General features: G+C 50.5%; 1 protein-coding gene and 1 long non-coding RNA gene across 3 annotated transcripts in view; both read right to left on the bottom strand.

Annotated features, from left to right (window-relative positions):
- The window catches only part of PAPSS2 (3'-phosphoadenosine 5'-phosphosulfate synthase 2), a 49,766-nt gene that overhangs the window by 21,272 nt on the left and 620 nt on the right, over window positions 1–27,874 (bottom strand). The gene's annotated exons all lie outside the window — the stretch shown is intronic.
- Window positions 15,564–27,717, bottom strand: LOC121475412. Its single transcript, XR_005983752.1, has 2 exons — window positions 24,054–27,717; window positions 15,564–21,320 (listed from the first exon to the last, which is right to left on the bottom strand). It is a non-coding gene; the product is annotated as an uncharacterized LOC121475412 (long non-coding RNA).

Genomic DNA, 27,874 nt, shown 5'->3' with positions numbered 1-27,874 from the left:
AGCCCGGTCAGAAGCGCACTTGTCCTTGGGGGTTTGAGGCTCACGCACTGTTTGCTTTGGTTGGATCTCACCGAACATGTACACCCATGATGGGCTTTGGGTTATATGTAAATTTTACCAAACACCAAAAAATAGAGCCGTTAAAAAAAAAAGTAAGCCAGGGACGCCTGGGTGGCCCAGGCTGTGGCCCCGGGGTCCCGGGATTGAGTCCTGAGTCAGGCTCCCTGCATGGAGCCTGCTTCTCCCTCTGCCTGGGCCTCTGCCTCTCTCTCTGTGTCTCTCATGAATTAATAAATAAAATCTTAAAAAAAAAAAAAAAGAAAAGAGTAAGCCAACAAGGGAATACACACCCAGACTCACGTGCTGGAATTCTCTCGCTCAAGAGACAGGCCTCGGGTCCCACTCACCACATACCTGACGCCAGGTGTGGCCGCCCACCTATGCACGCGAGCACCGCCCGAGCTTAATTTGTCCACAAAGGTCTTTCTTTCCCCCCCTCTTTTGGCTGTTTTCTTTTTTTTTTCCCCCTCCCTATAGACAGTGCTGCAGAATAAACCCTAAACTTTGTTAATCTATGGAAACTTTGTGAAGATCTTGTAAACTGCGTCCCCAACCAAGCGCTTGGTGTTCAAAACCAGGTCAGAATCCGGCGGAAGGAGCTTCTCCTATAGTGTCTAAGAGTTCGCCTCTGAACCTTTTGGGTTTTTTTTTTTATTAGCGGAGTCTTCATCACAGGTGCTCGTACGGGGTATCTCCCATTCCGGCAGTGTTTTGGTTTTATTTTTATTTTTTTTCCGGCAGTGTTTAAACAAACACAGTCTTTTCAGATGGCCGGGTCCTGGGCTTTTTGGTTCCGCAGACAGCACTTGGTTTCTTATTTATCTTATATTTACCCTTGATTCTCTCCAAAAGGCAAACACAATAGATGTTTTGAATGATATTTGAACTGCAAAGGGGCAGGGCAGCCAAAAACTTTGCTTTGCTGAAACCTTTACTCCCTCCAAGAGACCATATGGGGCTCGAAGCCGGGGAAAGACAGTGGCTGCCAGGAAAAGAATTGTCTCTATGGAAAACGCAGCCCGTGGTGAAGAATAAAAATGTTTGCGTCCCTGCGGGTGTAAACCGAGCACGCAGACCCCCTTGGCACCTGCCCTCTCTCTCAGTGTTGTTTGGCACAAACCGCAAAGTTGGTGGTGTATTCCTTTCCTACGTCCCCAAATAGAATTTGGCAAAAATCCCTACCTTTTCCCAGGTCGCTGGCCCAGAATCCGCCCCCTCGCCCCCCAAGGCGTATGCACGTGTGGCCTGAGCATGGGCTCTGGAGTCCAGCAAACTTGGATTTGAAACCTGCTCTGGGATCCTGGGCAAGTCAGTGACATCACAGCCTCCCCACCCGCTCTGTAACTCCGCCGGAACAGTCTCCTCCTGCGGTTGCTGAAAGGACTAAATAAAAGGATTTTCTCTAGAAAGGAGCAAGGCAGACACAGCACCCAGCAGGGCGCCTGAGCTCCGGGGCGCAGGTGGCATCTGGTCTACCTGGAGAGATGGGGTAGTTCGTCTCAACAGCCCAGCGTGACAGGCGTGGGGCCTGGGGACCTGGGGCTCAGCGTCAAGTCAGAGCCCGCACAGCACAGTCCTTTGCTGCGGGAAGAGTCGTGCACGTAGCCCCACGCCGCCGCCGCTCCAGTTCTTGTTCCCTTCGACCTAAAGCGCGGCCAGGAAACACACGTTTCGCGGCGGACTCACCAGTCACCAGCTCGAGGTCTCCTCTTTGTACCCCAGACCCCTGCTCCCGAGCTGGGAGCCGGCCGACTGGGTCATGACCCCTTAGTTTGCGGCACAGGGTGGCCTTTGCCCAGGTCTGCGTCGTGTGCTGCTGCTGTGGGACCTTGTCACACGGCCTTGCCAGGTCCTCCCCTCAGTCCCATTGGCAACACGCAGGGGGAGTGCCCAGAGAGCTCCTGGGCCCCGGGGGGTAGGGGGTGCTGGCAGGAAGCCTCAGCCTTGACGCTGCGGGACTGGAGCCAGGGCCCCACGGCAGGGTCCCCGGGCGCCCGGGCGGGGCGGGTGGGGCCTGTGTCCCGGGGACACGCTGGAAGGCGCTGGAAGGCAGGCGGTGGAGCAACCAGGAAGCAGGAAACCCGGTGCCAGGTTGGGGGTTTCCCTGAGCCCCAAGGCTTGGGTGACACTTGCACAGTATCTGTGACGAAGGACGAGCAAGTGCTTTGAATTCTACAGCCCTGTGTCCCCAGCGGCACTTCCCGGTCCCTTTGAACTTGGCCCTGGCGCCACCGGGCTGGTGTCACGGGGGTCGGGACGGCCGGCGCCCCGCAGCTCCCCACCTGTAAGCGGGGCCCACCGGCCAGGTGACCCAGTCTCCGCACCCGGACACTGCGGCCAAAGCCCCAAACCCCGAGCAGCCAGGCTTCCTGAGTGGGGCCAGGTCTCACCCCTGCCTCCCCAGGGCTCCCAGGCCCAGCTGGGTCACTTCTACCACACGCTGCCACCTCGGGGAGGACCTCATGACATCGCACATATTGGGGCTTTGGGCGCCGCGTGAAAATGTCAGGAATTCGAAACACGGTTCTCACCTCGTTTGCATTACTTAACACGAGCAGCTTCAAATGGTCAATGATCATCAACGTGTTTCTTTCCTTTGCTATTACTCCTTGGGGCCTGTGACCCCAAATGAAACGCCTGCGCGTAAAGAGTCAACTGCGTCACAGCTCCCATGATGCATCGCCGATTCACTTTCCAGGACGACAGAGCCCAGGTACCCGGCTACCCTATACTTGCTTCCAAATAATCTAACTAATCTGTTGGGTTTGCAGTTTTACTGTTTTCTCCCCCAGAGTAGTTACCGGCAAGAACAGGCATTTCCACGTAGTAAGTCACATGTGCCATTTGTTCGCTTGTCTCTTCTCATACAAATCAACAATCTGGACGACGAACTCATTCACTTTTTCAAAATGTATTTTTGTTCTTTGTGTATTTTGTATAGTAAAAATTTTATTAATCGTATACTTTTTGTTCACTTGCTTTTTTGATGTTACTTTATCGCAGATCACGTAGATTATGACATGTATTACCGTGCTATATCATAGTAAATGGTATTTTTAAGAATATGTAATATTCCTATTGTCTTTGATGGCTTCCGTTTGATCATCGGTTACAGCTGGGCCAAACATGCTCTTCTGACTTCTACCTATTTTGATATGATTAAATTAACTATTAATTTTATTTTATTTTTGCTACATCTGACATTCGCATGGGATAGATGCTTACATGGATCGACTTCATTTCTTTCCATCATTACATCCAGTGATCTCAAGTTATAACTGATTTCCCTATTACTTTCAAAAGTTTTTAATACTGTGAACCTATTTCTAGAATTCCTGTGTATTTATAATTCTTCTATATCTGCAATTTACGTATTCTTAAGAATTTCTATGGACGTTTTCCCTTGGTGTTGTCACCTATGGTTCTGGGGGCCGTTGTTCTGTGACGTGTTTTAAAAATTCAAAGATAAAAATTCTTTCTTTAAAAACCTTTTCAAAAAAAAAAATAAAAAAAAAAAAATAAAAACCTTTTCCAATGTTAGTTTGTTCTAAAATATATTCCTCCGTGGAAATAAAATCATCCAAGTTTTCCTCACAGCGTTCCAAGTGGCTGCTTCTTGCCTCGATCCGAAGAAGTCCAGGAGAGCCTGGAGACGCTTGTGGTGGGGTAACCAGAGCCCCGGGGTGGACTCGCTGCCTCTCCCCCGTAGGTCAGCCTCTCCTTTGCCATCGGAGTCCGACCTCTTGCTAAAATCCCTTGGCTTACGTGAAGGCCACAGACCTCACCCTGGGCCATGACCACTTTTCTTACACAACCTACTCCCCTCTGGGCCTTCAACCCTGTGCACCGTCCAGAACAAATCAGCCTCCTCCGAGCTCTGGGCCCGCACTGGCCTTGCTGGTCACCCCATAATGTCCTCTTCCCTGTGAGTCTGCGGACTCACCCCTGGACGTGTGGCCTCAACACGGAGCCTCTGCCCATCTTGCCGTCGGCTGGCGGGCTTTGCTCTTCCACTGACCCCGCAGGAGCCTGTGTCTGCTGACAGCGCTTCCCAACTTAATCGTAAACATCTCGAGGGGGTATTTGTTCAAAATACAGATTCCCAGGACAGACCCTCAGAGACTTGTGACTCAGTTGGCCTGGGGTGAGGCCCAAGACACCATGGCGGGTTGGCTGGTCGGTTCTGGAAGTGCTCAGATGATTGGACGCGCAGGCCAATCGCGGGAATGCTAACCTGTGTCAGAGAATCCACGGTGACCGTGGTATTTTGCCGACGCGTCCGTCTGCCTCACCCGCCTAGGAGCTGCGTGGGCGCCGCTCCCCCCTGGACCCCGTGTCTGCTCTCCTGGGGGAGCTTACAGTTCGCTGAGTGGCTAGTAAGTGTTTGCACTCAAACTAACTTGCCGTGCCCGTGACAGCTCGTGAAACGCGATTTGTTATTCGAACGTCGATTAGGGGCAAAGGCAGAGGGCCGGGCATGGAAATGCTCTCGGAAGAAGGCGGCAGCCAGCGTGGGAGGATGGGTCACAGGAACGTCGGAAATCTTTTCAAAATCTCGGCACAGTTACAGGCTGGGAGGTAGCCGCACCGACGAGTCCCATCAGGTGAATTCAACAATATTAATGAGAATCACCCACAGGCTCCGTGCTCAGCAGGGTCTGCTTGAGGCTCCCTCTCCGTCCCCCGCTGCCCCTCCCCTGCTCTTGTGCTCTCTCAAATAATAATAAATCATTTTTAAAAAATCGCCCTATAGATAAGCAGACATTCTGGCCCCCACGAACCTCCGTAGCCGGGAGCAGCTGAAGGCCCGGTCTACAGGTGAGAAGCATGGGCTACGCGGGCAGGACTGCAGGCAGGTGCATCCTGCTGGTGCAGCTGCCAGCCACATGCCTCTGAGCGCATCACCTAGCCCCTCAGTCCTCCCCTTGCACAAGGACTGGCATTGCACAGTCGCTGCGTCCCTGAGCTGTGGGAGGATTCAGGGAGCAAATGTACGTAACATGGCAAGGCCTGACCAAGGGTCGAGCCCTCCTGAAGGTTAGCTACGGTAAGAAGAAGAGCCGTAATGCATGATAATTAAACTAGCTATTATTACTAATAACATAATTATAATAACAATGATTAAGTGGCTGTTACAGCTCAGATCATCAAGGCAGCCCTGGGGCTTCCCCTACCACAGAACAGGGAGGCGAGGAAGAAACCTAAGGATTTCCCTGCAAAGGCGGGCGATCTCTGCTCTGCGAACCCCCCTCCTGCGCTGCCTTCCTGACCCCAAACAGCACAGGGCCCTCTCTCCTGGGCGCACATGCACCGTTGTGTCTACGCGCCGCAGCACATGTAACATGACCTGCCGTGGTCCGTCCCTTGTCACCTTAGAGCTTCTAAAGCCGCGCCCGAGCCCCACAAAACATCGCCTCATCGTGGCCACTTCACAGACGGCAAGACTGAGGCTCCGGGGCGTTCAGGGTGCTCTCTACTACTGCCAACAATGCTGCAGCGAACTGCCACACGCCTAGTCTCCCACGTGGGAAGATATGTCAAGGGGACGAAGACTCAGACGCGGGATCACTAGGCCAATCGGTTGGTCATTCGTAATATGGAGACAGAGCATCAAATCGCCCTCCGCGGAAGGTGTGTACTGCTGGGAATTACCCCAGTCTACACATTCATGGTCCACGCCTGAGCTCCAGGTTCCCCACAGCCCTGGCGCAGAGCATGTGATCCAGACTTTTGGATTTCCTCTAAGCTAATGGATGGAAAAGGGTATTTCACTATGTCTGTACTTCGCATCTCCATTACTGTGAGTGGTGCTGCACACGTTTTATGATGTTAGGATTGTACTTCCTTTATTTATTTTTAAACTCTCACTTATGCCCTTCTTCCATTTTCCCACTGCATTTTTTTTTTGTCTTTTCCCAATTCATTTATAGGAGCTCTTTATATTTGTGGTAATCTCCCCATTCGTTGTTTCTCGACTTTATGACTGGTATTACTTGTGGCTTCCCTTCTGATGTTGCTGGCTGTAGAGTTAGTGTGGTGGTTTTTTTTTTTTAAGATTTTATTTATTTATTCATGAGAGAGAGAGAGAGGCAGAGACACAGGCCGTGGGGGAAGCCAGCTCCATGCAGGGAGCCCGACGTGGGACTCAATCCCAGGTCTCCAGAACCACACCCTGGGTGGAAAGCAGTGCTAAACTGCTAAGCCACCTAGGCTGCCCAGAGTTAGTGTTTTTAGTGCAGTTAAATTTATCAATCTTTTCTTTTAATTGATACTGTAATTTTTTTGGTTATATGACAGCTTGGACACAACTGGTGGGATCGACTGTGAGCATGCCTTCAAGCAAGAAAAGTAAGAAAAGAAAAACAACGTTGTTTTGCTCAGTCTTACAAGAAAAAAGTCTGAATAAAAAAGACTGGTTGGGTTTTTGTTTCTTAGAAATTTCTATGATTCATAAAAAAAGAAATTTCTATGATTCTTAAGGATTTTCCTCTGAAGAAAAGAGAATATATAACCTCAATGGTAAATAGGACTTTTAAAGCCCTTACATTCCTGAGATTCGATGGATTTGTGATTCTATTAAGTGCACTTGTCTGTTTTATCATTATATTTTGAAAAATAATAAAACATACTGTTGTAACAAACAAATAGTTCTACATGACTTTTTTTTTTTTTTTAAATTAGAGAGAGAGAGAGCACGCGCATGCACACACGAGTGAGGGAAGAAGCAGAAAGAGAGAATCTGGAGCAGGTTCCACGCTCGGTACGGAGCCTGACATGGGGCTCGATCTCACGACTAGGAGACCATGACCTGCGTAGAAATCAAGAGTGAGATGCTTAATGGGCTGCGCCACCCCGGCGCCCAGCACGTGCCTAATTCTGGAGAAACAGATGTTCATTAGCTTCTCATTTAGTGCTATTGTAAATGAAAGTGTTGCAGTGAGTTATACATTCAGTTTCACCATCTCCAAGTCTAGGATGTATCTGGTAAAAGGAAAACCTAACCAACCCATACCTGTATTGTTTCTTAGGTCCTGAGGTCCCTAAAGAGCCCACGATAATTTTAGTTTACAGTAAGGCTCCAGGTTGTACGCATCCACTGTCCCCGTGATAAATTCAACCCGTGAGAAACGAGGGTATTAAACAGGTATAACTCATTTGATGAGAAATTTAGAACAAACTAGTATATGAAGGAGGGAAGGCGACACTGCGTCTAGTGGGGCAGTTTTAAATCAGATAATTTAGTAGATTACATCAAACTCCGATAAGACCATGTGCAATTTCCTGTTCAATCATCGCTTCTTATTGACGTGGGAGTCACCTTCCAGGTAGGTAGATGCCAGTTCCTTTACCAGGTAAGTGGGCTAGACTCGTAAGTAAGCTAACCAGCTAAGATAGGACAGTGTCAGTCACGCTCTGTGCACATACGTGAGCCTGCGTCCCGTATGACCTGGGTTATGAGCAGCATGAACCCATCACATGCTGTGCCTCCTGTATTCCTCTAATTTTTTTCAAATAGTATTCATCGAGCACCAGCTACATGCCAAAGAACGTGCCAGGGGCTGTGGGCACGACAGCAAGAGACGTGCACAAGGCCGCCTACTGAGCCTCCGAGACCACCTCCCGGCCCAACCATTGTTCAGAAAAATACTCAGAAAACATCAATTGATTGAAATCATACTGAAAATATATTGCAAACCTCATTGCCAGAGTTACCAGATGCGAAAAATAAAAAATACTGTATGTCCCGTGCAGTATTTGGGACACACTAAACATCATTCATTGTTGGAACGCCTGAGTGGCTCAGGGGTGGAGTGTCTGCCCCTGGCTCAGGCCGTGACCCCGGGTCCTGAGATCGAGTGCCGCATCGGGTCCCCGCGGGGAGCCTGTCTGCTCCTACCTCTGCCTGTTTCTGTGCCTTGCTCTCTGTGTCTCTCAGGAATAAATAACTAAAATCTTAAAAAAATAAAAATAAAAATCATTCGCTGTTCATGTGAAATTGAAACATGACTGGAAATGTTGTATGTTAGCTGGCATCCTGCCAGGGCCCTCCTTCTCAGAACACTGGGCCCGGCCTGGCACTGACCCCACAGCCTGAGCCCTGGGCATGTGTGTCCCGGCACCTCATTCCTCTACACTCCGTGCATAAGAATCTCTTTCCAGAGTCTTTTCAAGGGAAGGCCTCGGTGGCAGCCACAGGGAGAGGGCGGTTCAGAAGCCCCGGTTCCAGGCCGTTGGCTGCTAGAAACAACTAGAAACAACGGGTGGTCGGGAGCCGTGGGCATCCCCCCAGGAGATGGAGGTTTTACCAGTTCTCATGTTTTCAGACATCACAATTTTTCAAAGTTCAGGTCATGCTTCCCAGCAGGCCCCAGGAGCCCGGAGGAGGACTGCACAGCGTTGGCACGTGGCCTGGAAGCTGGCTGGGGGCGGCTGGGGTGCGGCTGTGTCTGTCTGTCTGTCTGGAGTCACCTCCGAATCCAAGAGCGCGCTCTGCCCCGGGAACTGTACCTCCCCCCTCCCAGCCAATGAGTGAGACAGCTTTTCTTTTCTTTTTTCTTTTTTTTGGAGAACTGCCACTCTCCCCACGGGCAAGGCTCACAGATTCCACCATGCAAAGAAGTGTCTGGAAGAAAAGCACGGAGGGAAGGCAGTGGCTCGGCGGCAGCCGCGCTGTGACTTCAGGGAGGCCATAGGGAGCGCCCACGCGCGGACCAACCGACCTGTGTCCACCCACGGCCGCCCACCCACCACCCTTGTCCTGAGCCACAGGCCTGGGCCCATTGCAGAGGGTGCACTGCGGGGGCTTCGTCCTCGTGGGGCTCGTGGGCACATGTGCCCTGGGTCAGCCGCTCCCCGCCCGCGCTCGGACCTTGAGGACCCACTCGTGTCCTCCATGTACCGCCATGCATGCCCACCTCCCCACGTGTGTCCTCACTCCACGCGTGTCCTCCACGTACCGCCACGCGCGCCCTCCTCCCTGACTGCGCTCTCATCCTCATCCACGCATGTCCTCATCCTCACCCCCCACACGTGTCCTCATCCTCCCCCCACGCATGTCCTCCACCTACAGCCACACGCGCCCTCCATCCGCCCATGCCCGCCCCGTCCCTGCCCGGCCCTGCACGGCCTCCAGCAGCAGCAGCAGGCTCCTGCAACTCAGGGCGGGACGGGGCACGCAGGGTGCATGGGGATGGGCCCTTGTGCGATGGGCACGTTCCAGCCTGGCTGTGACACGGGGGCACGACCACGCGTGTCCGAGGGACCTCGGCGCCCAGCGTCCCCGCGCTGACCTGGCGGGGTCCCATGCTGCGCAGATGGCACTTCCAGAAAGCTCCATGTGAGGAGCACCCGGGGAAACCCAGAGTTAGGCCGTCCACGCAGCCAGCCTCCCCTGCAGTCCTCGATCCCTGCGGCGCACCGGGGGCTTGGTGGCCTCCCACACTCACCCTGAGCGTCCCCCGTTCGCTCGTGTCTGAGATGGTGGTGGGGATTTCAAAGGCAGCGCTGCGGGCCGCGGGCTACATGGGTGCACGCAGCGCGCTGCACGCTCTGGGGTCCCCTCCCCTGGCACCGCGGACCCTTCACCCTGGGACACGGCCCTGCGTGGGCCGGCGGCAGCCACCTCGCCCGACCTGGTTCCGACAACCAGGACGCGGTCCCGGGGACAGGCCCGGCCGGCAGCAAGCCCCTGGGCCCAGCCACGACAACGACAACGGATGCCACGTGGCCGCACAGCCCCTGGGGGCGTGGGAAGCCAGACACGGGGTGGGCGTAAACACACAGCCCCCCACGTGCAGCGTCCAAGCCGAGGAAAACGAATCCGACGGAGCGGGAGTCTGTGAGCGCCGGAGCACCCGGGGCGCGGTCGGCGCCAGGCCTCATGGGTGCTGCCCACACAGGTGTGCTAAGACAGTGCGTGGGGCGGGACGGGCGACAGGCACAGGTTTTCCCATGTACGTATGTCATGCCTCAGCAAGAGTTCAGAACCGCGGGCTCGCTGCTGGGGCAGGACGCAGGGCGCCGAGGTCCCAAGGGGGCGGCCCAGCAGGCTGCTGACTCACTCCTCGGCCGGGACTCCTCCGGGCCCACCCTGCGCTGAGACGTCAGGGAGACAGAAATTCAGTGTGTCCCGCTCATGAATGGCACCTTGTTCCTGGGGTACTTTGTCGCCCTGGTGCCAAACCCACGAAAGCCACCACCACTCGCCCCGCCCCACCCGTCTCCAGTTCAGCCTCCCAAAGCCCAGGGATGCTAAGTCGGAGTGAGGCTGAGCTCAACGAGAGGACCCAGGAGGGCTGGCCCCAGCCCCTCCTCCTGTGTCTGCGGGGGCGCCCGGTGCTGCTGGCTATGGCTGCACAGTGGCCTGAGCTAACCCCCCCCCCCCCCGCCCCGCTGGCTCAGCGGGCTCCGCCACCAAGGCCCCCGCCTCGCAGAGCCCACAAGAGCCAAGGGTGGAGTCTGTGTTCACGATGACCTTTGATCCACGCAGAGGTCGCTGACACGAGCCCCAGGCTTCCTAATCTGACCGATGAGTTCACTCCACGCAGCTGAGCCTCTGAAAAGCTCCACGTGTCCGGATTTACAAGCAGCCCTCAGACCTCGCCGGTGTGGACGCATGTCCCAGCTGCAAATAAACGAGACGCCGACGACGCTTGCCAGGTGTCCTACGTCTCCGCACATCGCGGGTGGGGTGCTAGCTGCGGGTGATTCCACACCATCTTTTCAAGGCTGTTCGTAGAGGGAGTAGCCTGGATTACAGAGGGGACGTCTCCACCCGCGCCAAGGACTAGCCGGCCCAGTGCCCATCTTTAGAAGGTTCAGGGTCCCTGAGCGAGGCTTCCTCTCCTGCAACGCGACCCGCAGCCTGTGCAGGTATCCAGATGCCTCCATCACTCGCCCGGGAGAGAGAGGGCAAGGAAAGCCAACACAAGCTGTCGTCCGTACTGCCTGCTGCGCTACGAGTAATAAAGTCCCTTGTCCCTAACCTGCGGGTCTCATGTTTTCTGCCTGGAAACCACGGCAAGCTAACTTTTATTGGATTGTGAGTGGGATAAAGTTACAGACCCTTCACAGGCCTCAACCATACACATTGGGACGGAGGGAGGGAGGGAGGGAGGGAGGGAGGGAGGTATGGTTTTCTGTTTTTTCAAAAGCAGATCTAGCCAATCACTCAGTTCTTTTGGCTGGTGGCAGTGATACTTTAGTTTTCCTTTAGTTTAGCATCCTTCCGGGGTAGTCCAGGCATTTGTAACTGTAGGTGTCTTGTTTCTTTTTTCCTTTCCAATGTTACCGGGCTAGAACTCTGTTTTGCACTCTGCCCATTTTTTTTTCTCTCTCTTTTTTTTTTACTTAAAAAAGTGCTCGGAGATCTTTCCATATTGGTCTATTTAGGGGATACCGCATTCTTTTTTAAGAAGTGCAAACCAGTCAGTACTACGGCTATATTATCGTAAGAAACTAGGACCGAGTATATTAGCAACGCAGTCCTTCCCTGGATTGGTATTTAGGGTGTTTCCAACTCTACAAAATGCTGCCAAGAATATCCCTGCACATACGTCAGTTTACCCGTTTGCAAGATCTCTATGGGGAAACAAGTTTTAGAATTTGACTCGCTAGCTCAAAACCTATGCTCTATTTTAATTCTCACTTCCGACCATCTCTATGACAACCATCCCAATATACACCTCCACCTACACCCTTGCCAATACTCATGTCGCCTTCAGTTTTTACCTGTGTGCCAATCTGATAGGTGAAAAGTGAAATCTCATAGTTTTAATTTGTATTTCTGCTAATGAATGAGATTGAGCACCTTTTCATATGTTTAAGAGCCACTTGCATATCTTTTTCTGTGAATTTCATATTCTTTCACCACGTTTTTTTTTCCTATTGATTGCTGATTATTTATTTATTTATTTATTTATTTATTTATTTATTTATTTATTTATTTATTTTGGGTAGGAGTGCTCTAATCTAGTGGAAAGCATCCCCATGTCTCCTATGAGTTACAAATTTCCCCCCTGGGCTGTTGTCTTTTGACTGTGTTTTAATTAAAAAAAAAAAAACACTTTGGCATCTAATTTTAAAAATGGTTTATATTAACCTGTATTTGTGCATGAGTGTGTGCACAGTATCTGTGTTTGCATCACACTTAGAAATGCTTCCAGGTTATGAGACTATAAACGATCTATGTTTACCTCTTGTAGCTTTATGATTTTATTCTTTCATGCTTAAATCTTTGCTTCACCGAGCCTTTTCAAAGTAAGTTCTCAAATCATACCTTAAAATGTTTTATCTTTATTCATAAGGCTAAGTATAGCTAAAAAAAAAAATAATTGTTATCTCAACTTTGTGATCACATTTTTCTTATCTCCATCCTGGGCAGGGAGACTTTAAAATCAATCAGCCTTCAATATGGATTGGTTCAAGGTATAGTCCACATAGAGGCGTATAACATAAACTTCATTAGAGTTAATGTTTTCCTATAAAGAGAACAGATACGCCTCTAGTGGTAACTGGGTAAAGAGATTGTACTCTGCAATATTTTGAGATTATATCACCTATGAAAATGAAAATGGTCCAAAAGAGGCACATACAGCTTCCTTGAGGAGGAAATTCACTTGGCAGCGCTCCAGGCTGGTTCCACAGCTGGTGAGAAGCTTGGAGAATTCTCTATTCTTGTTTACCTTGCTTCCAAGACGCCAAGCCATTTGTTCTCTGTCATTTTTTTTTTTTAAGTGAGCTCTATGCCCACCGTGGGGCTTGAAACTCCACCCATTGGGCCGGCCAGACACCCGTGTTCTCTACCATCTTTGGTGCCAAGGTCTCCCGACCCTCAAGAGGTGAAATTTGCTTTCCTTCCTGATGGTTGTATAGAATTATAGTAAAATGACAATTTTTCATTTATTTTAGGCTTAGTATAGGTGAACATATAGTTTTCAGAACAGTTGCAACCAAATTCCCTTCAAAGTAAGACAGAAGGAAAAAGAAAGGTGCCGCCCTAAAGAAACTAACTGGAAAGCACCGAGCCTACCATTAACTTGAGAACTGCCTTGCGCCTGAGTCATCTCATCTCTTTAAGCCGAAATATGTGTAATAAATGTCTACTTTTTCTTTTATTTACCGCATCAAGAATGAATAATCTCTGTGAAGCTAAGTGCTAGATGGGCCACCTATCACTAATATTTAAACCTAAGGAGATAAGTAAAGTTGACCAAAATCCATACCCAGGAAAACTGAGGCAAGAAAACACACAATGGGTGGAAAAGGCTTGGTTATAAATTAATTGGATTCATTCTAAGTAATTTTAAGTGACAAGCACAAAAGACATAAAGGGACAGCATCTCTGCCCAGGAGGTACATCCACATTTTCCCCAGAGACGCTACAGTGACACTGACAACTCACCAGGCAAAGGCATTTTGGGACAGTTGTTCCAACCTGGGTTCCTAATACTCCAGTCCATCAAATGTGACAAAGGAATTCTTTTAGATGTATTCCTGGCAGAACACAAGGCTCAACGGCGAGGACCGGACACCTGACGATCCAGAATCACAAGCTACTTAGCAAACACGGGCCACTCTCTTGATTGTGATACAAGAATGGGGCAAGTTTCCAAGGATAAATAGTTACCACAGCCAAGAACAGCTGACAAAAAGATTGCTCTCCAGGTTTTTCCAGAAAGCTATCTGCTCGTTAGGTAATGGTAAAACCGGACGGGCCTGGCAAGCACTTAAACATTCCAGTTGCAATATTTAATTTTAAATATTCCACGAGGATGCACCAATCACAGCAGTCTGCCTTAGCTGGGAAATGGCCTAACATTTCTGGAGGACAAAAAAAAAAAATCTGAAAAGGGCAAGTAGCATCCTGAAGTAGAGAAAACCAGACGGTTGCTAGTTAGCTGGTGGCCGGGAGGCACATCACCACCCTCCACATCTGTAGGGGGCAGGACAGGCTAGGCCATGGTTCTCCAGCCAGGAAGAACTAAGCAAGAACCTTCCAGCCGGCTTTTAAGAAACCAACAGATAAAAAAAATAAGAAAAAAAAAAAAAGAAAGAAAGAAAAAAAAATAAAAAAAAAAGAAACCAACAGAGACGGACTCAATCCCATCCTCTCAGAGTGGGGCCCAGGCATCAATATTTCATGCAGTTCAGCAGGGCTGTAAAAAAACTGGACAAGACAGATGTCCCCAGGGTCCCTCAATCAATTAAGGGAAACATACAGAACCAGTGTAATGATGGGGACACAAGACAGCAACAAAACACGGGCCAGTGTAAAGAGAATTCTAGCCAGGGACTTACAACACCTGGATATTAGCACAGGGGGATATGCTCAAATGAAGCTCGCGTGGCTTTGCCGTAGGTGAACAATAAATATTCTTGATTAATCAAAACAACAACAGAACCATTCCAGGCACAGAACCATATGAAAGGTATTATGTCATTAGCCCCTGCTGGCATTTGGCCTTTTTTATCCAATTCTAAGCTTACGATATGTATATGCATCAAGCTCTGAAAATGGGGAGACGCATCTTTTTTTTTTTTTAAGATTCTATTTATTTATTTGAGAGAGAGAGAGAGGGAAGGAGAGTGCAAACAAGCAGGGGAGAGGCAGATGGAGAAGCAGACTCCGTGCTGGGCAGGGAGCCCGACATGGGGCTCGACCCCAGGACCCTGAGATCATGACCTGAGCCCAAGGCAGACGCTGAACCAGCTGAGCCACCCAGACGCCCCCAAATGAATCTTGTTCTTAATTTAATATTTTTCGTATGGTTCCTTAAAAAACGTACAGTGGCTTGTATACATAAAACATAACAACAGCTCGTGAAGCAGAAATGGATGAGAAAGAGAAAAGAGGAAAATGCCGAGACATAAAGCAACACGGCACCACGCATGAAGCTGGCACAAAAAAAACATACACAGCAGGCGTATTTCACCTCCGTGTCTGCTGGCAGGCGTGTGTTGAGGGGAAAACCCAGAAAGTCGCACAGTTTACAGTGTCCAAAGGATTGCGCCAAAACCAGAACAAAACAAAGAAAGAGGCAAACCCCCCAGAAAAATAGAACCCAACCCTTCTGGTACTAAGGCCAGATAGAAATTTTTCCCATGGATCCCTGTAAGGAGATAAGTATCTTGTGCCATGATAAACGACCAATAATCCCCATAACATCATTATAGGAGAAATGACAAGGAGTTTCTTGAACTTCTTTAAAAGTAATTTTTTAAACAAAGCAAAGGAAAGATGCCAAACACTATTCAGCAGGGGGCTTAGGAGGGGTGGCTCGGGAAGGGTGGCTGGGCACCCGGCCCTCTGAATTCGCATTGAGGGCAGGCTGACAGGCCTCTGGCCGTGGAGGGTCGGGACCCAGCAGGGGGGCCCCACGGTCAACAGCAAATGTTTCTTAAAGGGTCAGAGAGTAAATATTCTCAGTTTTCCAGGTCACGGGCCTGATTATAAATACTCATCTGTCCCAGCAACCACGAAAAATGTGTAGACGAAGGCGCGCTTCCCGATTACGATAAAGCTTTATTTATCGACACGGGAGCTTGAATTTCATATGCTTTTCATATGTCATGAAATAGAATTCCTCTTTTGATTTCTTTCTTTTTTTTTTTTCTTACCTAACCGTTTAAAACCCGTAACACCCGTTCTTAGCTTACAGGCCATAGCACAGCAGGCAAGAGGCTGGAGTTGGGGCCACCGGGACATACTCTCCTGACCCCTGGCCCACAGGGCCACGTGCCCCCCGCCCCCAGGGATCTCCTTGACTCACACCCATTTCTTTCCTCAATTTCTGTCGATACCCACTGTTCAAGATAATTAACCATTTCCACATTCCTTAGGCAACAGCACACCAAGCCAAGTAGGATGACACCATCAAAAGAATGGCTTCAGGACTATACGTTCCATGGAAATAAGAACATAATCCAAGATGAATTAGAGCAAAGACATGATCTGGTTCCCAGTCTCCTTGTTAAAAATAAACACACACACACGAAGCAGAAAAATTGAATGTATAACTTTCTCCATTTGAGAGAAAGTTACAGGCTCCTGCATCTTTTAGAGACACGTGAACACACATATAATGGGCTGAATCGCTAAACGCGTGTCACGCGTGTGTTGTGGCAGTTACAGCACCAGCTCTCTCAGTGGACACGGGGCCAGGTAGCGTGTCAGGACACAGTGGCTGCCATCCGGGAAGCAGCCTTCATTCCCCACCACGCAGATGTCCCCGAGCTGCTGTCTGCAGAGGTCCCGGGGACCTGGCAGCTGCCGCTCTCGCTCCAGCCGCAGGAAGGCCCGTCTCGTCTGCGGCCACAGCACGGCTGCTCGTGCCCACCGTCCTGGACGTAAGGATCAGGGGGAGAGGCCAAGCTGGGGCCTTCGGGAGCCCACGCTCACCCTCGTGGAAACACAGCGCACGGCAGATCAGAGGGTGCCCCAGACCACCCACTTCTGGGGTGCAGCTGGGTGGAGCCTCCTGAACACGGGCCCTGGGAGCCGTGGGCTGGAGGCTGCGAGGAGCGACGCCCCCGTGCTCCCACGGTTAGTCCTGCTAAAGGGCTGGGCTTGTGCATCATGAAGACTAAGAGTCTGTGCTGAGGATGGAAACGCCCGTGAAGCTTCAAGCACACGCAGAGAAGGGGCGCGGGGCTCATGAATGCGCGTCTGTGCAGCGCCTGCAGAGCGGCCGAGCGAGGGCTCGGGTTACAGGGAAGCCCTGCAGCCACTCCCAAGGACCCCTCTCCTCGAGGGGGTGCATTCAGCCCGGACACTGGAGCTTTGTGCTGCTCAAGCGAAACGCTGGTTTTCATTCCAAACGCCCCTGTGCCGCAAACTGGCTGCGTGGCCTCGTCCACACTAGACATGTGTCGCCTTGAACGGCCTTTGCTAAGCCCCGCGTCCGCTGCAGGCTCCATCACATTCCAGAAGGCCACGGCGGAAGGTCCCTTTCAAGGCACCCGCATCATCCTTGTCGCCCTGTCCCCGCCTTGCTCTGCAGCTGAGAGACGGCAGGTCAGGGGCCTTCAACCTGCAGGATGCCCTTCATCAGGCCCACAGCCTCCTGGTGTGCGTGACAGCCACCAGGCAGCCACGGGAAGGGACAAAGACCCGAGGGAACCGCAGCATCTGCGGCCCCTGAGGGCAAGCCGTCGGGCCTCAGCGGGCCTCACGCTCTGGGCCACGGACCTCGGGGGACACCGGGCACGCGCGTGGGAAGGCCCAGGGGACCCAGCGGTCAGCCAGCCGCCCCCCTGAGCCCCGGGACTTCACGGCGCCATCAGCCAGTGCTGGCACGGCGAGCCCTGCGAAGCTTATTCAGAGGCCCAGCCCAGGCAACGGAGCGTCTGCCTGGGGCTTGGGACTGCTCCCGGGTCCCAGGGCCTGGGATCGAATCCCGAGTAGGGCCCCCCGCTCAGCAGGGAGTCCCCGGTGCCCTTGGCCCCTCCCTTGCTGTGCTCGCTCGCTCACTCTCTTTCTCAAATAAAAAAATAAAATATTTTAAAAAAAGCAAACCCAACACTGAAAATAAAGTAGCAGAAACGAGGTATTCATGAGGGCCCCGATTTTGCCATCCACTCAGCGGCTGACTGCGCAGCTACTACACATCCTTTGGGGACAACCGTGTCCCCGAGGTACCTGGTGCCATGAAGACGTGGATTTGGGACTTAATTTCCCCACCATCAGCACTGTGTTCGTCGAAATGCCGCCCCCTCAACCTCACCGCCCCACTGGTCCTGCTGGTCTGCACACCAGGGGCGAACCGGCCTCCTGGGCCGGGTGACCCCATCTCCCTGCTGCTGTCACTGAGGAGACAGCCCAGGCCTGCCCAAGCCCTGGACTTGTTCGACCTCGGACGACAGAAGAGACCACTCCCCAGACGTCTCCTCCAAACATCGTGGAAGGCGCCTTTTACCCTCAGAGTTTCTATGCTCTCCTCCTCGGCCCCTGGGGAAATCCAAGCAATCTCTAGCTGGCTGCCAACATCCGTGAGCCTCGACCTCTGCTTGGGTCAAATTTTTATTGCATGAAAAATGCACTGGTGGCCTGGCCTCCTTTTGTCGTCTACAAATCACGCCGAGTACTTGGCTCGAGTATTAGCAGCTTGTGGAAACGAGTCATTCTGTCCGCGTTTGCTGAATACTGACACAGTGGTCAAGGCTGAGCGATAAAAACTATTACCCGTACTTGCTGATCCTAAAAATGAGGAAAATTCATTTTCCAATTATTCACCTGATGTCACCGCCGGGGGGACAAAAGTGTGTCAAGGTAAAGGAGAATACGTTTGCTACCGTGTGCTATTTATGCTTTTTTAAAAAAGTGCTGGGGAATATCCCCAAAGGGAATTCATTACCGGGGCGCCTGGGTGGCTCTGTCGGTTCAGCGTCCAACTCTCGGCCTCAGCTCAGGTCGTGACCTCGGGGTCGTGAGACAGCCCGCGTCAGGCTACGTGCTGGGTGTGGAGTCTGCTTGGGAGTCTCTCTCTTCCCCTCCCTCTGCTGCCCACCCACTCACTCTCGCTCTCTCTCTCAAAAAAAAAAAAATTCATTACTACTATCTTGAGATTTTAACACTAAGCAGCTGCCAAAAAATTTTACAAATGAAGCAGTAATTCTAGGTCCCTAATCTAGCCGCCCTTGCTCCTTGGTGTTAAGTCTCATTCCCTCTAAGAAATAAACAACCTGTTAACCCCAGAGGAGTCACTCAGACGTTAGCTTCTCCTGTGAGTAACTCTCTAAAGACTTCCTCTGGTCAAATGAGTTCCCTTCTGACTGCGCCCACGAGCCTGCTTCCCGGCCGAGGGCCCATCGCGAGCTGGCGCACAGGCAGGCCGGGAAGAACGCCTGCCACAGAGGCGCCCAGCGCTGCGGATAAACAAGTCACAACACAGTAAGAATTTTCTGAGAAAACATGCCCCACTCATCAAAACTCCTGATAAATATGCAAATCCCTCTGCTGGAATTTCTAATGTCAAGGTTTTATTAGCTCTCTTCTTACTCAAGAGTCTAAGGTAAACACAGTGGATGGTTATACAGATTTTTCTTTTATTTTTTTCCATCAATACTCAAAACATAGCTTGTATTACCGACCCCATAGCCCAAGAGCTGTAATTACTTGTGTAATTTTGGAACAGACCCTCTCTCTTTGCTGGGACTATGGGCAGATTCACCTGCAGGACCAGCACACAATTATTGTAATGATGGACTTTACAGCACTTTGTAAACTGAGGGTGAACGGGGATTGCTGGATTTTGAAGCTAGAAGTTCCAAGAAGTCCAAGAACTGAGGTTGTAGAGAGTAACTGACGAGGTCCAACTTCTACCAAAAATAGTTTCATCTCTATTACACACCGTGTAATCACTGGCATCTCTTGTTCTTTTTTTTTTTTTTTTTTGGATAAACTGATTAAACCATTTGAGAAGGCTTAAGGAAGAGTTGAGTGAGGTTGAGGGAGTGGGTTGAATTTTCTAAAGGGAAATAGGCTGGCCCATCAAAAAATATTTCAAAATGGGAAACTTCCATTTTTTTGAAGGCTGCGCTTTGGTCTGTATTTTCTATCTCCGGAATGTCAAAACAAAATGCTAAAGCTAAATCGGGGTGTAATCATGACTCATTGATAATCAGCTTGGGAGCGGTTTTTGTTTTTTTGTTTTTTTTCAATCTATGCAAAATACTTCCCAGTCAATAAAAGAAGAAGCAAAGCTGTAGAAAGAAGTGGGTAGGGCCTCCTTCAAAGGGCATGTGATAGAAGCGTGGGGGAGCAGTCAGGCTGGCCACGGGGTGGCCCTGGGCCTCATCTGCTGAGCTCTCACAAGCTGCTTATCCATCACAATCATACGGGGCTTGTTAACATGAGCTCTTAATTTTTCTCCTGGAAGTAAAATGCTAGGGTTCTTTTGAAAATACGTTTTTAAAGTAGGAACTTAAAGCGTCTGACTCTTGATCTCGGCTCAGGGTCATGAGGTCAAGGCCTGCGTTGGGGTCCATGCCCAGCGTGGACCCTGCTCAAAATACATAAATAAGCAAAACTCAAGGAGGAACTGCCTGAATTGAAAGTAAATAATTTAAAGTTTTAGCTTAGCAGAGAAAAGGATTTTAAAATTGTATGAGAAGTCAGTTGGGAATCTTGTGGATTTGGGCCTATGGTAAGGGAGTACTGACCTCGCAGAAGGTGGAAAGAATATAAAGGCTGTGGGTGGGGTGTTGCAATTAGAAAAAAGTAAATGCTATGTTTAGAAAAGACTTAATGACAGAGTTTGAAAGGGCTAAAAAACTATAATTAGAAAATACAAGGCTTTAGTAGCTATAGTTAATTAGGGCCAGCCCAGATCCCAGGAGGGTTATTCAGTCAACACTTGTTGAGTAAATGGAGTACATGGATACCTACGCAGGGCTTCGGAACAAAAAACCAAAAAGATTTTAGAGACCTTAAGGAAAACAAAGTAGAGATCAACAGGACGAGGAGCGGAGCAGCAAAGAGTAAAGTCAGGTTTTGAACAGTAGGAAACACTTGGAAGTAAAAATCATCAGCAGTATCCTGGGTTGCTGATTTTGCTAGAAATCAGGAGGCATGACTTATCCATAAATAAATGATGACTGGGGAGGGAGTCGATGAATGAGCTTAGGGGGATAACAGCTCAGACTTTAACGTAGGTGATTTAGGTCTCTAACTAAAGTCTGCAAGTGTTTTCAAAGCATAAGCCCAGCATACATTAAAAAGGAAAAAAGTGGGGTCCCTGGGTGGCTCAGGGGTTGAGCGTCTGCCCTCGGCCCAGGGCATCACCCTGGGGTACTGGGATCGAGTCCCACATCAGGTTTCCCGCAGGGAGCCTGCTTCTCCCTCTGCCTGGGTCTCTGCCTCTCTCTCTCTATGTCTCTCATGAATAAATAAATAAAATCTTAAAATAAGGAAAAGAAGAAAAAAAGTAATTATAATATTACTAGGCTGGTAAGTGTAATATTACATCTATTACTATAAATGCTTGGGGGATAAACATCAAAATTTTTCATAACAAAATACGAAAGGCATATATGGTCACTAGATAATTAAAGCAAATCTTAACCTGGCATAGAAACGATCACCTTTACTGACGTAGGATTTGATTCAGTACATTTATGCAAAGCTTTATAACAGGTCAGAGCTATAGAGTTTTATTGCCAAAAGTTAATATGTGGTGCAAGACGGATTGAGCTTGTCATGGTTATGTTGCAGTCCTGTTTTCCCGGTACCAGTTGTAGCAAAATCAACTTCCAGAGTAAATCTGAAATGCAGAGAGAGCGGCTGATAAGGCTTTAATGGCAGTCACACCAGTCAACTGATGGAAATCACCATGTTATCAGAGGAAAGTTAGGTTCAAGTTTTGAGACAGTGGCTCTCTTGCAGAGAAAAAAACATTCCATCTTGTGTACCAAATTATTCTAAGCTGAAAAAATTATTTCGTGATCGAAAAGGCAGAAAAGAGGGGGATCCCCGGGTGGCTCAGCGGTTTAGCGCTGCCTTCAGCCCAGGGGGTGACCCTGGGGTCCCAGCATCGAGTCCCACGTCTGGCTTCCTGCATGGAGCCTGCTTCTCCCTCTGCCTGTGTCTCTGCCTCTCTATCTGTCTCATGAATAAATAAATAGAATCTTAAAAAAAAAAAAAAGAAAAAAAAGAAAAGGCAGAAAAGAGGAATAAGAAGACTGAATCCATCCAAATCCAATGTTATGGTGAATTGACCTTCCTGGAAAATGTTATTTGTTATTTCTTGAAGGCAAAGGGTGCTACGTGCCAGTGAGCGTCTGAGAGGGTGGGTGTCCTGTGCCGGGGTGGGCCCGGCAGGGAGGGCCCGGCAGCTCTGGGGACTCTGCGAGCAGGGGGTGGCAGGCACGCCTCGGATCCCGGGCAGACCCCGGAGGAAGGAGGCACGGACAGACGCCAGCAGCCCCCCGCACGGTCACCCCAGGCCAGGACGCGGGCTCCCGCAGTCCCGGGAGCCGGGGGAGCTGGGCCAGCTGCGGACCCAGGGGTACCCGGCGGACATGCAGAGTCCGAGAGAAGGGGCCTTTCAGGCCAGGATGCACTTGAACTGGACCAGTGCTACGGATGGGGCGGGCGGGGCACACCTCCCCGGAGGCCCACGCGGCCAGAGCCCACAGGACCAGCCAGCGCCCCCGCCCCACCCCCCCAAGCGTTCTGTAGGGGAAAGGATGCAATTAAGTATTTCTTTGGTAACTGTGAACTGGATTTTGCTTTGAAAATATGTGTTAATTTAGGTAACTTGCTACTTAAAGCACTAAGTCTAATAGCTGAAAAGTAAATGTAAATGATAATGACGAAATTAACTTACAGGTGCATAGTGGCGATTTTGTGTCCTGGTTTAAAAATCCAGATATCAGAATATAACTCGGATTAAAAAACCAAGTTCGTGGACTAATTAGGGATCACTTATGTGACTTCTGAGAAATGGAAACATCTTTGTTCGAGTGTGAAATTACTTTAAGGATGAGAAATTTATCCATGAGAAATTTTTAATTGATGTATTAATCATATTTTCAAAAAATATAAATAAATAAATAAATATTTCTGACTGTATTAATCATATTTTCATGAGAAATTTTTAATTGATGTATTAATCATATTTTCAAAAAATATAAATAAATAAATAAATATTTCTGACTGTATTAATCATATTTTCAAAAAATAAAAATAAAAAAATAAATATTTCTGGCTGGAGAGCTGATTCAAGTTTTTAAAGCACTTCTTTTTTTTAAGTGCTCCCTTTCTAAGAATGGCACAAGTACAGAAGGTGAAGGTATGACACGAAATGTTAATGACACTCAGGGATCCAGAAGAGGCAGAGGTTTTTGTTTCCAGCCCTAACGGTCTAGCTCACATACATTTCCTGCCATGAAAACAGATAAAACGTGCAAGTTATAATAGGAAATCATCTAATTAGAAACATCAAAAGCTGACAAGATTAAAAAAAAAAAAAAAAGAAGCTACCAGGTTAAAAATCTGTGAGGAAGTAGGAACCTAAGAGACCAGCCAGCAGGGAGGCGCTTTGTGAGTGTGAGCTGATGCCACAGCCTCACGGGGGAGCGGGATCAGAGCTAGAGCCTACAACGGGCTCCAGTGGGAAGAATAAAAAAAGCCCTTGTCAAGTGAAGCTGAGGCGTCTCGGAGTCACAGCCCACACGCAGGGTGCAGCCACCCACCTCCCACCCGGCAGGCCGCAGGGACAGTGGGCCTTGGCGTTGAAAGTATTCATACAGGGGAGGCGGGTGGGTGTGGGAACTTGTATTCAAAGGCTGGCCCTTGTGTGCGAAATCCAACTCAAAGTCCCATCACCTGGGTGGTCTGAGACTCTATAAAGGGGCAGGTTTAGGTCAAAGTGGTCCCAGACTGGTGGTGCCGCCAGACTCCCGGCAGAAACAAAAGCAAATTCAAATTCTACCCCTAAAAAAGGCCATTTGTCCTCAGCCTCAAAGCACCCCTCCGAGTCATTTTTCAGTGGTAATGACAAACGTCCAGGCAAAAATAAGCAAGCACACGAGAAGGGGAAAATCTAAGAAAAATCTAGATCCTACAAGAGCAGATTCGTCCTTTAGTGAATTTCGTAGCTGTTTGTGCAACTACTTCTACTCGAGCACCAGGTGTGTGCACCAGGTCCTTTGTAGGGTGCTGGGCACGGGTGTCACCCCGGCTCCCGCAGGAACAAATCACCCGGCGGGTGAAAGGTTAGTTGCAATGACATTATATTCATGTTCATTTACCTTCGGTCTCAGTGTTTTCCTAGACTTCCCAGCACAAAGAAGAAGGAGCGCCCGTGACTATTAACGGATAGATTCTGAACATAATCTCTTGCAGGACTGAGATGGACATCCCTGGTCCCTCCCCGGGCCCCCAGCCCCTGGAGGTGGGGCCTGATGATCCCCTGAGCAAACTGCAGGGCTGCGTGCAGGACCAGAAAGAGGGTGAAAGGGGGTGAAAGGGGGTGAAAGCCAAAGATGACTACCTTTCACTGTGGGCGACCACACAGATGATTCTGGGAGAAGAGTATGAACTGGACAACGCTGATGTTAAGGAAGCTCTGGCAAAAGTCGAGGGCACGGGAAGTGAAGAGAAGCCGGGCCCGTACTGACATACGCAGAAGCCTTTCTTTCCTGGCCAAGCTCGTTGGCGAGACCTTGCGGATACCTGGGTTCCTCTGGTGTGTCCACACTCACGGCCCGCCTGGGTCTTCTACCCACTTTTCACAATGAGGGCTCATGTCATCCCTTCTATTCTCCTGTATCCGTTTGCTCTTATTAAATATTCTCGTGGTTCTTATTTACTTAACTTTCAGAACAGTATGGCCTGGGCTTTCTGTTCCTTGTTTGCCAAACCGTGGTAGCGTGCTGCAGTAAGAACACCCACCGCACCCACGCGCGGGCCGCTCACTCAGGGCCTGGGACCATGCAAGACACTTTTTAGGAGTTATTTACTGCTCACCGCCCAGGAAGGGGCAAGTCGGCATCACCTCCGCTTTACGGGTGGCTGCTGCGCACCACGGAGCTCACATCCTGCAGCAGACGGAGCGGGGGCGAGAGCATGAGCTTTGAAGCTGGACAGACCTGGACTCAAACCCTGACCTGCTCCCAGGATCCCCCTCCCCTCGGGACGAGGCTCAGCTTGCCCGGGCACAGGCCGCCGTATGGATGGCACGGAACACACCGGGGCCCTCAAAGTGCCGGTTTCGCCTTCCTTCCAACAGTTACTCATCTGAAAGTTCACGTCTTGCCCGAGGGAGCATCTTCAGAGAGTTTTCAAAGCGGCTACTACTGGATAAATAACGTGGTATTGTACACACTCTATAAAATAATGAAAGGTAAATAATCTCTTCTATTTACAGACTGCTTTACAGCTCCCACAGCCCTACACTCCTTCCCAACCACTGGCTTGCTTGATCCTTTGGAAAATATTTTACTATCTCAGTTGTGTTGTTGTTTTTTGTTTTTTTTTGTTGTTGTTGTTGTTTGTTTTTGTTTTAGTTGATTGGTTGTCTGTCTCTAGGACATACTAACATTGTCTGAACATGATAATATTGCCTTGAAAAATGCTAATCCAGGAAATGATGCAAGAAAAAAAAAGAATCAAGCCTTTGCTTTTCCCTCCAGTCCTCTGGAGGCAGACTGCCTCCTTCCTTGTCCTGGGTATGTGTGCGTGTAGGCGGGATGTTGGTGGCCAGAGTTGGAGGTGCGGCAGTGGAGGGAGGGAGGGATGTAACCCATAGCTAGCTGTCTTTGCTTTTCATGGTCAGGATGCCTAGCACACAAGGAATGTGCTACTTTCTCTTATTAAAGGACGTTTCATTTTCTTCTCAAGCTCGTGAGAAAAATCAACCTATAGTCTCTCTCATCCAGAGAGTGTGGAAAAAAAAAAGTCCTGGGAAAGATGTATTCATCCCACACAGTAGGGGCACAACCAATCTTTGAAACCACTGCAGTGACCGTGGTGTACATGGACCATACTCTGGGGACGATGCAGAAAATCATGTGATGATCCCTGTGAGTCTCTCAAAAAGGCAGCCCAGCCTCACTTCTAGGATAGCTTCTGGGATCAGCAAGACCCACTTCTCAAATAAGGATTATTTCAGAGGAAGCACGTGGGGACGTATTTTGTTTGAGACCCTAACTTTTCAGAATATATTTTGAGTCAATATTTAAAGCTTGGAAAGTGTCACAGGTTTTTTAAAGTTGGCTTGCTTTGCCCAGTTGCTGGAGCTTGTTGCTGGTGCCTGGATTATAATCGTGTTGGCTAAACAAAAGTTCTGGAATCCTGCTAGCTTTTTCAACTGTTAATTTAATCCTACACAAAACACACACACGCCCCAAACCAAAAAAAAAACAGAAGGTTCAAGACACGTAGATAGAAAAAGCAAAAAGAAAGAAAGAAAGAAAGAAAGAAAGAAAGAAAGAAAGAAAGAAAGAAAGAAAAAAAAGAAAGAAAGAAAGTAGAAAAGAAAAGAAAAGAAAAAGCAGCAAAGCCTCTGGCCCTCGAATGTCTCCCTCTGTCCGACTGCACAGTGTCGGGGATCGGCGTGTGGTCGCTGCTCCTGGACCCTCCCCACTTCAGGAGCTCTTGCTGACCGGGGGCATGGAGGGAAAGACCACCTGCCCCTTCGCTACTAATGCTTGACAAAGCTCAGAACTGGGAAGAAGTCCTGAAGCAGGCAGGGCAGGATTGCAGCCCCACTGCTATGTGCAGCTGCCCAGGGCCGCAGCGTGTCCTCCCTGAGAGGACACCACTTAGGGGCGCCTGGTGGCTCAGCCGGGGACGTGGCCGCCTTGGGCTCCGGTCAGGATCCCATCCTGCACGGGCTCCCCGCTCAGTGGGAAGCCTGCTTCTCCCTCTCCCCCTACTTGTGCTTTCTCTCTTTGTCAAATAAATAAAATCTTAAAAAGGAAAAGAAGATTTTACAGAAATTAATCAAATTAAATAGGCACTTCACACAAGTGATTTTCACTTAACAACATTTTTAAAGATACTACGATACCGAGTGTCTCCACTTGAACATCCCTCCTATATGTGGTAGCCGGACCCCAATCCCTCTCCCTCCTGGGGTTGATGCCACCTTTGTCCTGGACCTTCCTGGGGGTCCTGTGGTCCCCTGAAGCCATGGAGTCCCCACTCCACTGCCTTCCCCTTGCTGTTCAAGCCTCCACTGCAGCCCCAGCCCAGCCCTCCTCAGGCTTCTCCCCCCGATTCTTGGTTTGTCACCTCTCCTCCCAGCCGGCCTGGAACACACCTCAAAGACAGTCCAGTGGGGACCGTTATAAGATAATAGTAATGGCATGTATTGAGCACCTACTATGTGCCAAGTGCACATCTAAGTATATGATAGGGGGTAACCTGTTCAGTAAGGGCCACAAGCAGCCTGGGGCTGGCAGTGCCGCTGCCGCTGGGGTCTGAGCAGGGCTTGTGGGCACCTGCTGGGGACCCAGGGCCAGCTCCTCCGGGCTGCGGTCGGTGTCCACGGCTGACATGTCCAGGAGCAGGATCTCCAGGGGCCTCTCCTGGTCGGTGGAGCAACCGGCCCATGTCCGCTCAGGTCTCGACCTCGGGGTCGGGCCTTGAGCCCCTCCTCGGGCTCCACGCTCGGGGTGGAGGCTACTTTATTATTTTTTAAAACATTTTGTTTATTTATTCTTAGTGACACGGACAGAGAGAGGGGCGGAGACCCAGGCAGCCGGAGAAGCAGCCTCCCGCGGGGACCCGACGCGGGACTCGATCCCGGCACCCGGGGTCACGCCCTGGGCCCTGCGCAGGAGGCGACGCCGCCCTGCGCCCCACCCTGGAGGCCACTTTAAAAAGAAAAGGAGCCCCCGCTGCTAAGGGAGCAGGCCGAGCCCCCCTTCCCGCCGGCTCACTCGGACCGCCCCGAGGTGCCGCCCGCGGGGTCCCGAGGCCGGGGAGGGCGGGAGGGGGGAGGAGGGACCGCAGCGCGGGGAGCGCCGCGCCCGGGCGCCCGGACCACCCCGCTCGGAGCCGGAGCCCGCGGAGACCCCCGGGCAGGTGGGTCCGCGGCGCCCCGGGGTCGGGCCCTCGCCCGGGTGGGCCCCGCGCCTCCCCGCGCCCCCTCCTCCTGCGCCCCCTCCTCTCCAGGCTCTTCTCTGCGCCCCCTCCTCCTCCCCCCTCCTCCTGCGCCCCCTCCTCCTCCCCCCTCCTCCTCCCCCCTCCTCCTCCCCCCTTCGTCTCCAGGCTCCTCTCTGCGCCCCCTGTCCCCGCGCGTCCTCCCCTCCTCCCTCCCCCCTCCCCCCTCCTCCCTCCCCCCCTCCCCCCTCCTCCTCCCCCCTC

Source organism: Vulpes lagopus, chromosome 14 (assembly GCF_018345385.1).
Source record: "Vulpes lagopus strain Blue_001 chromosome 14, ASM1834538v1, whole genome shotgun sequence".
Classification (NCBI taxonomy): Eukaryota; Metazoa; Chordata; class Mammalia; order Carnivora; family Canidae; genus Vulpes; species Vulpes lagopus.
The sequence above is the reverse complement of the archived record's forward strand: the minus strand, read 5'-3'. Positions and strand labels throughout refer to the sequence as shown.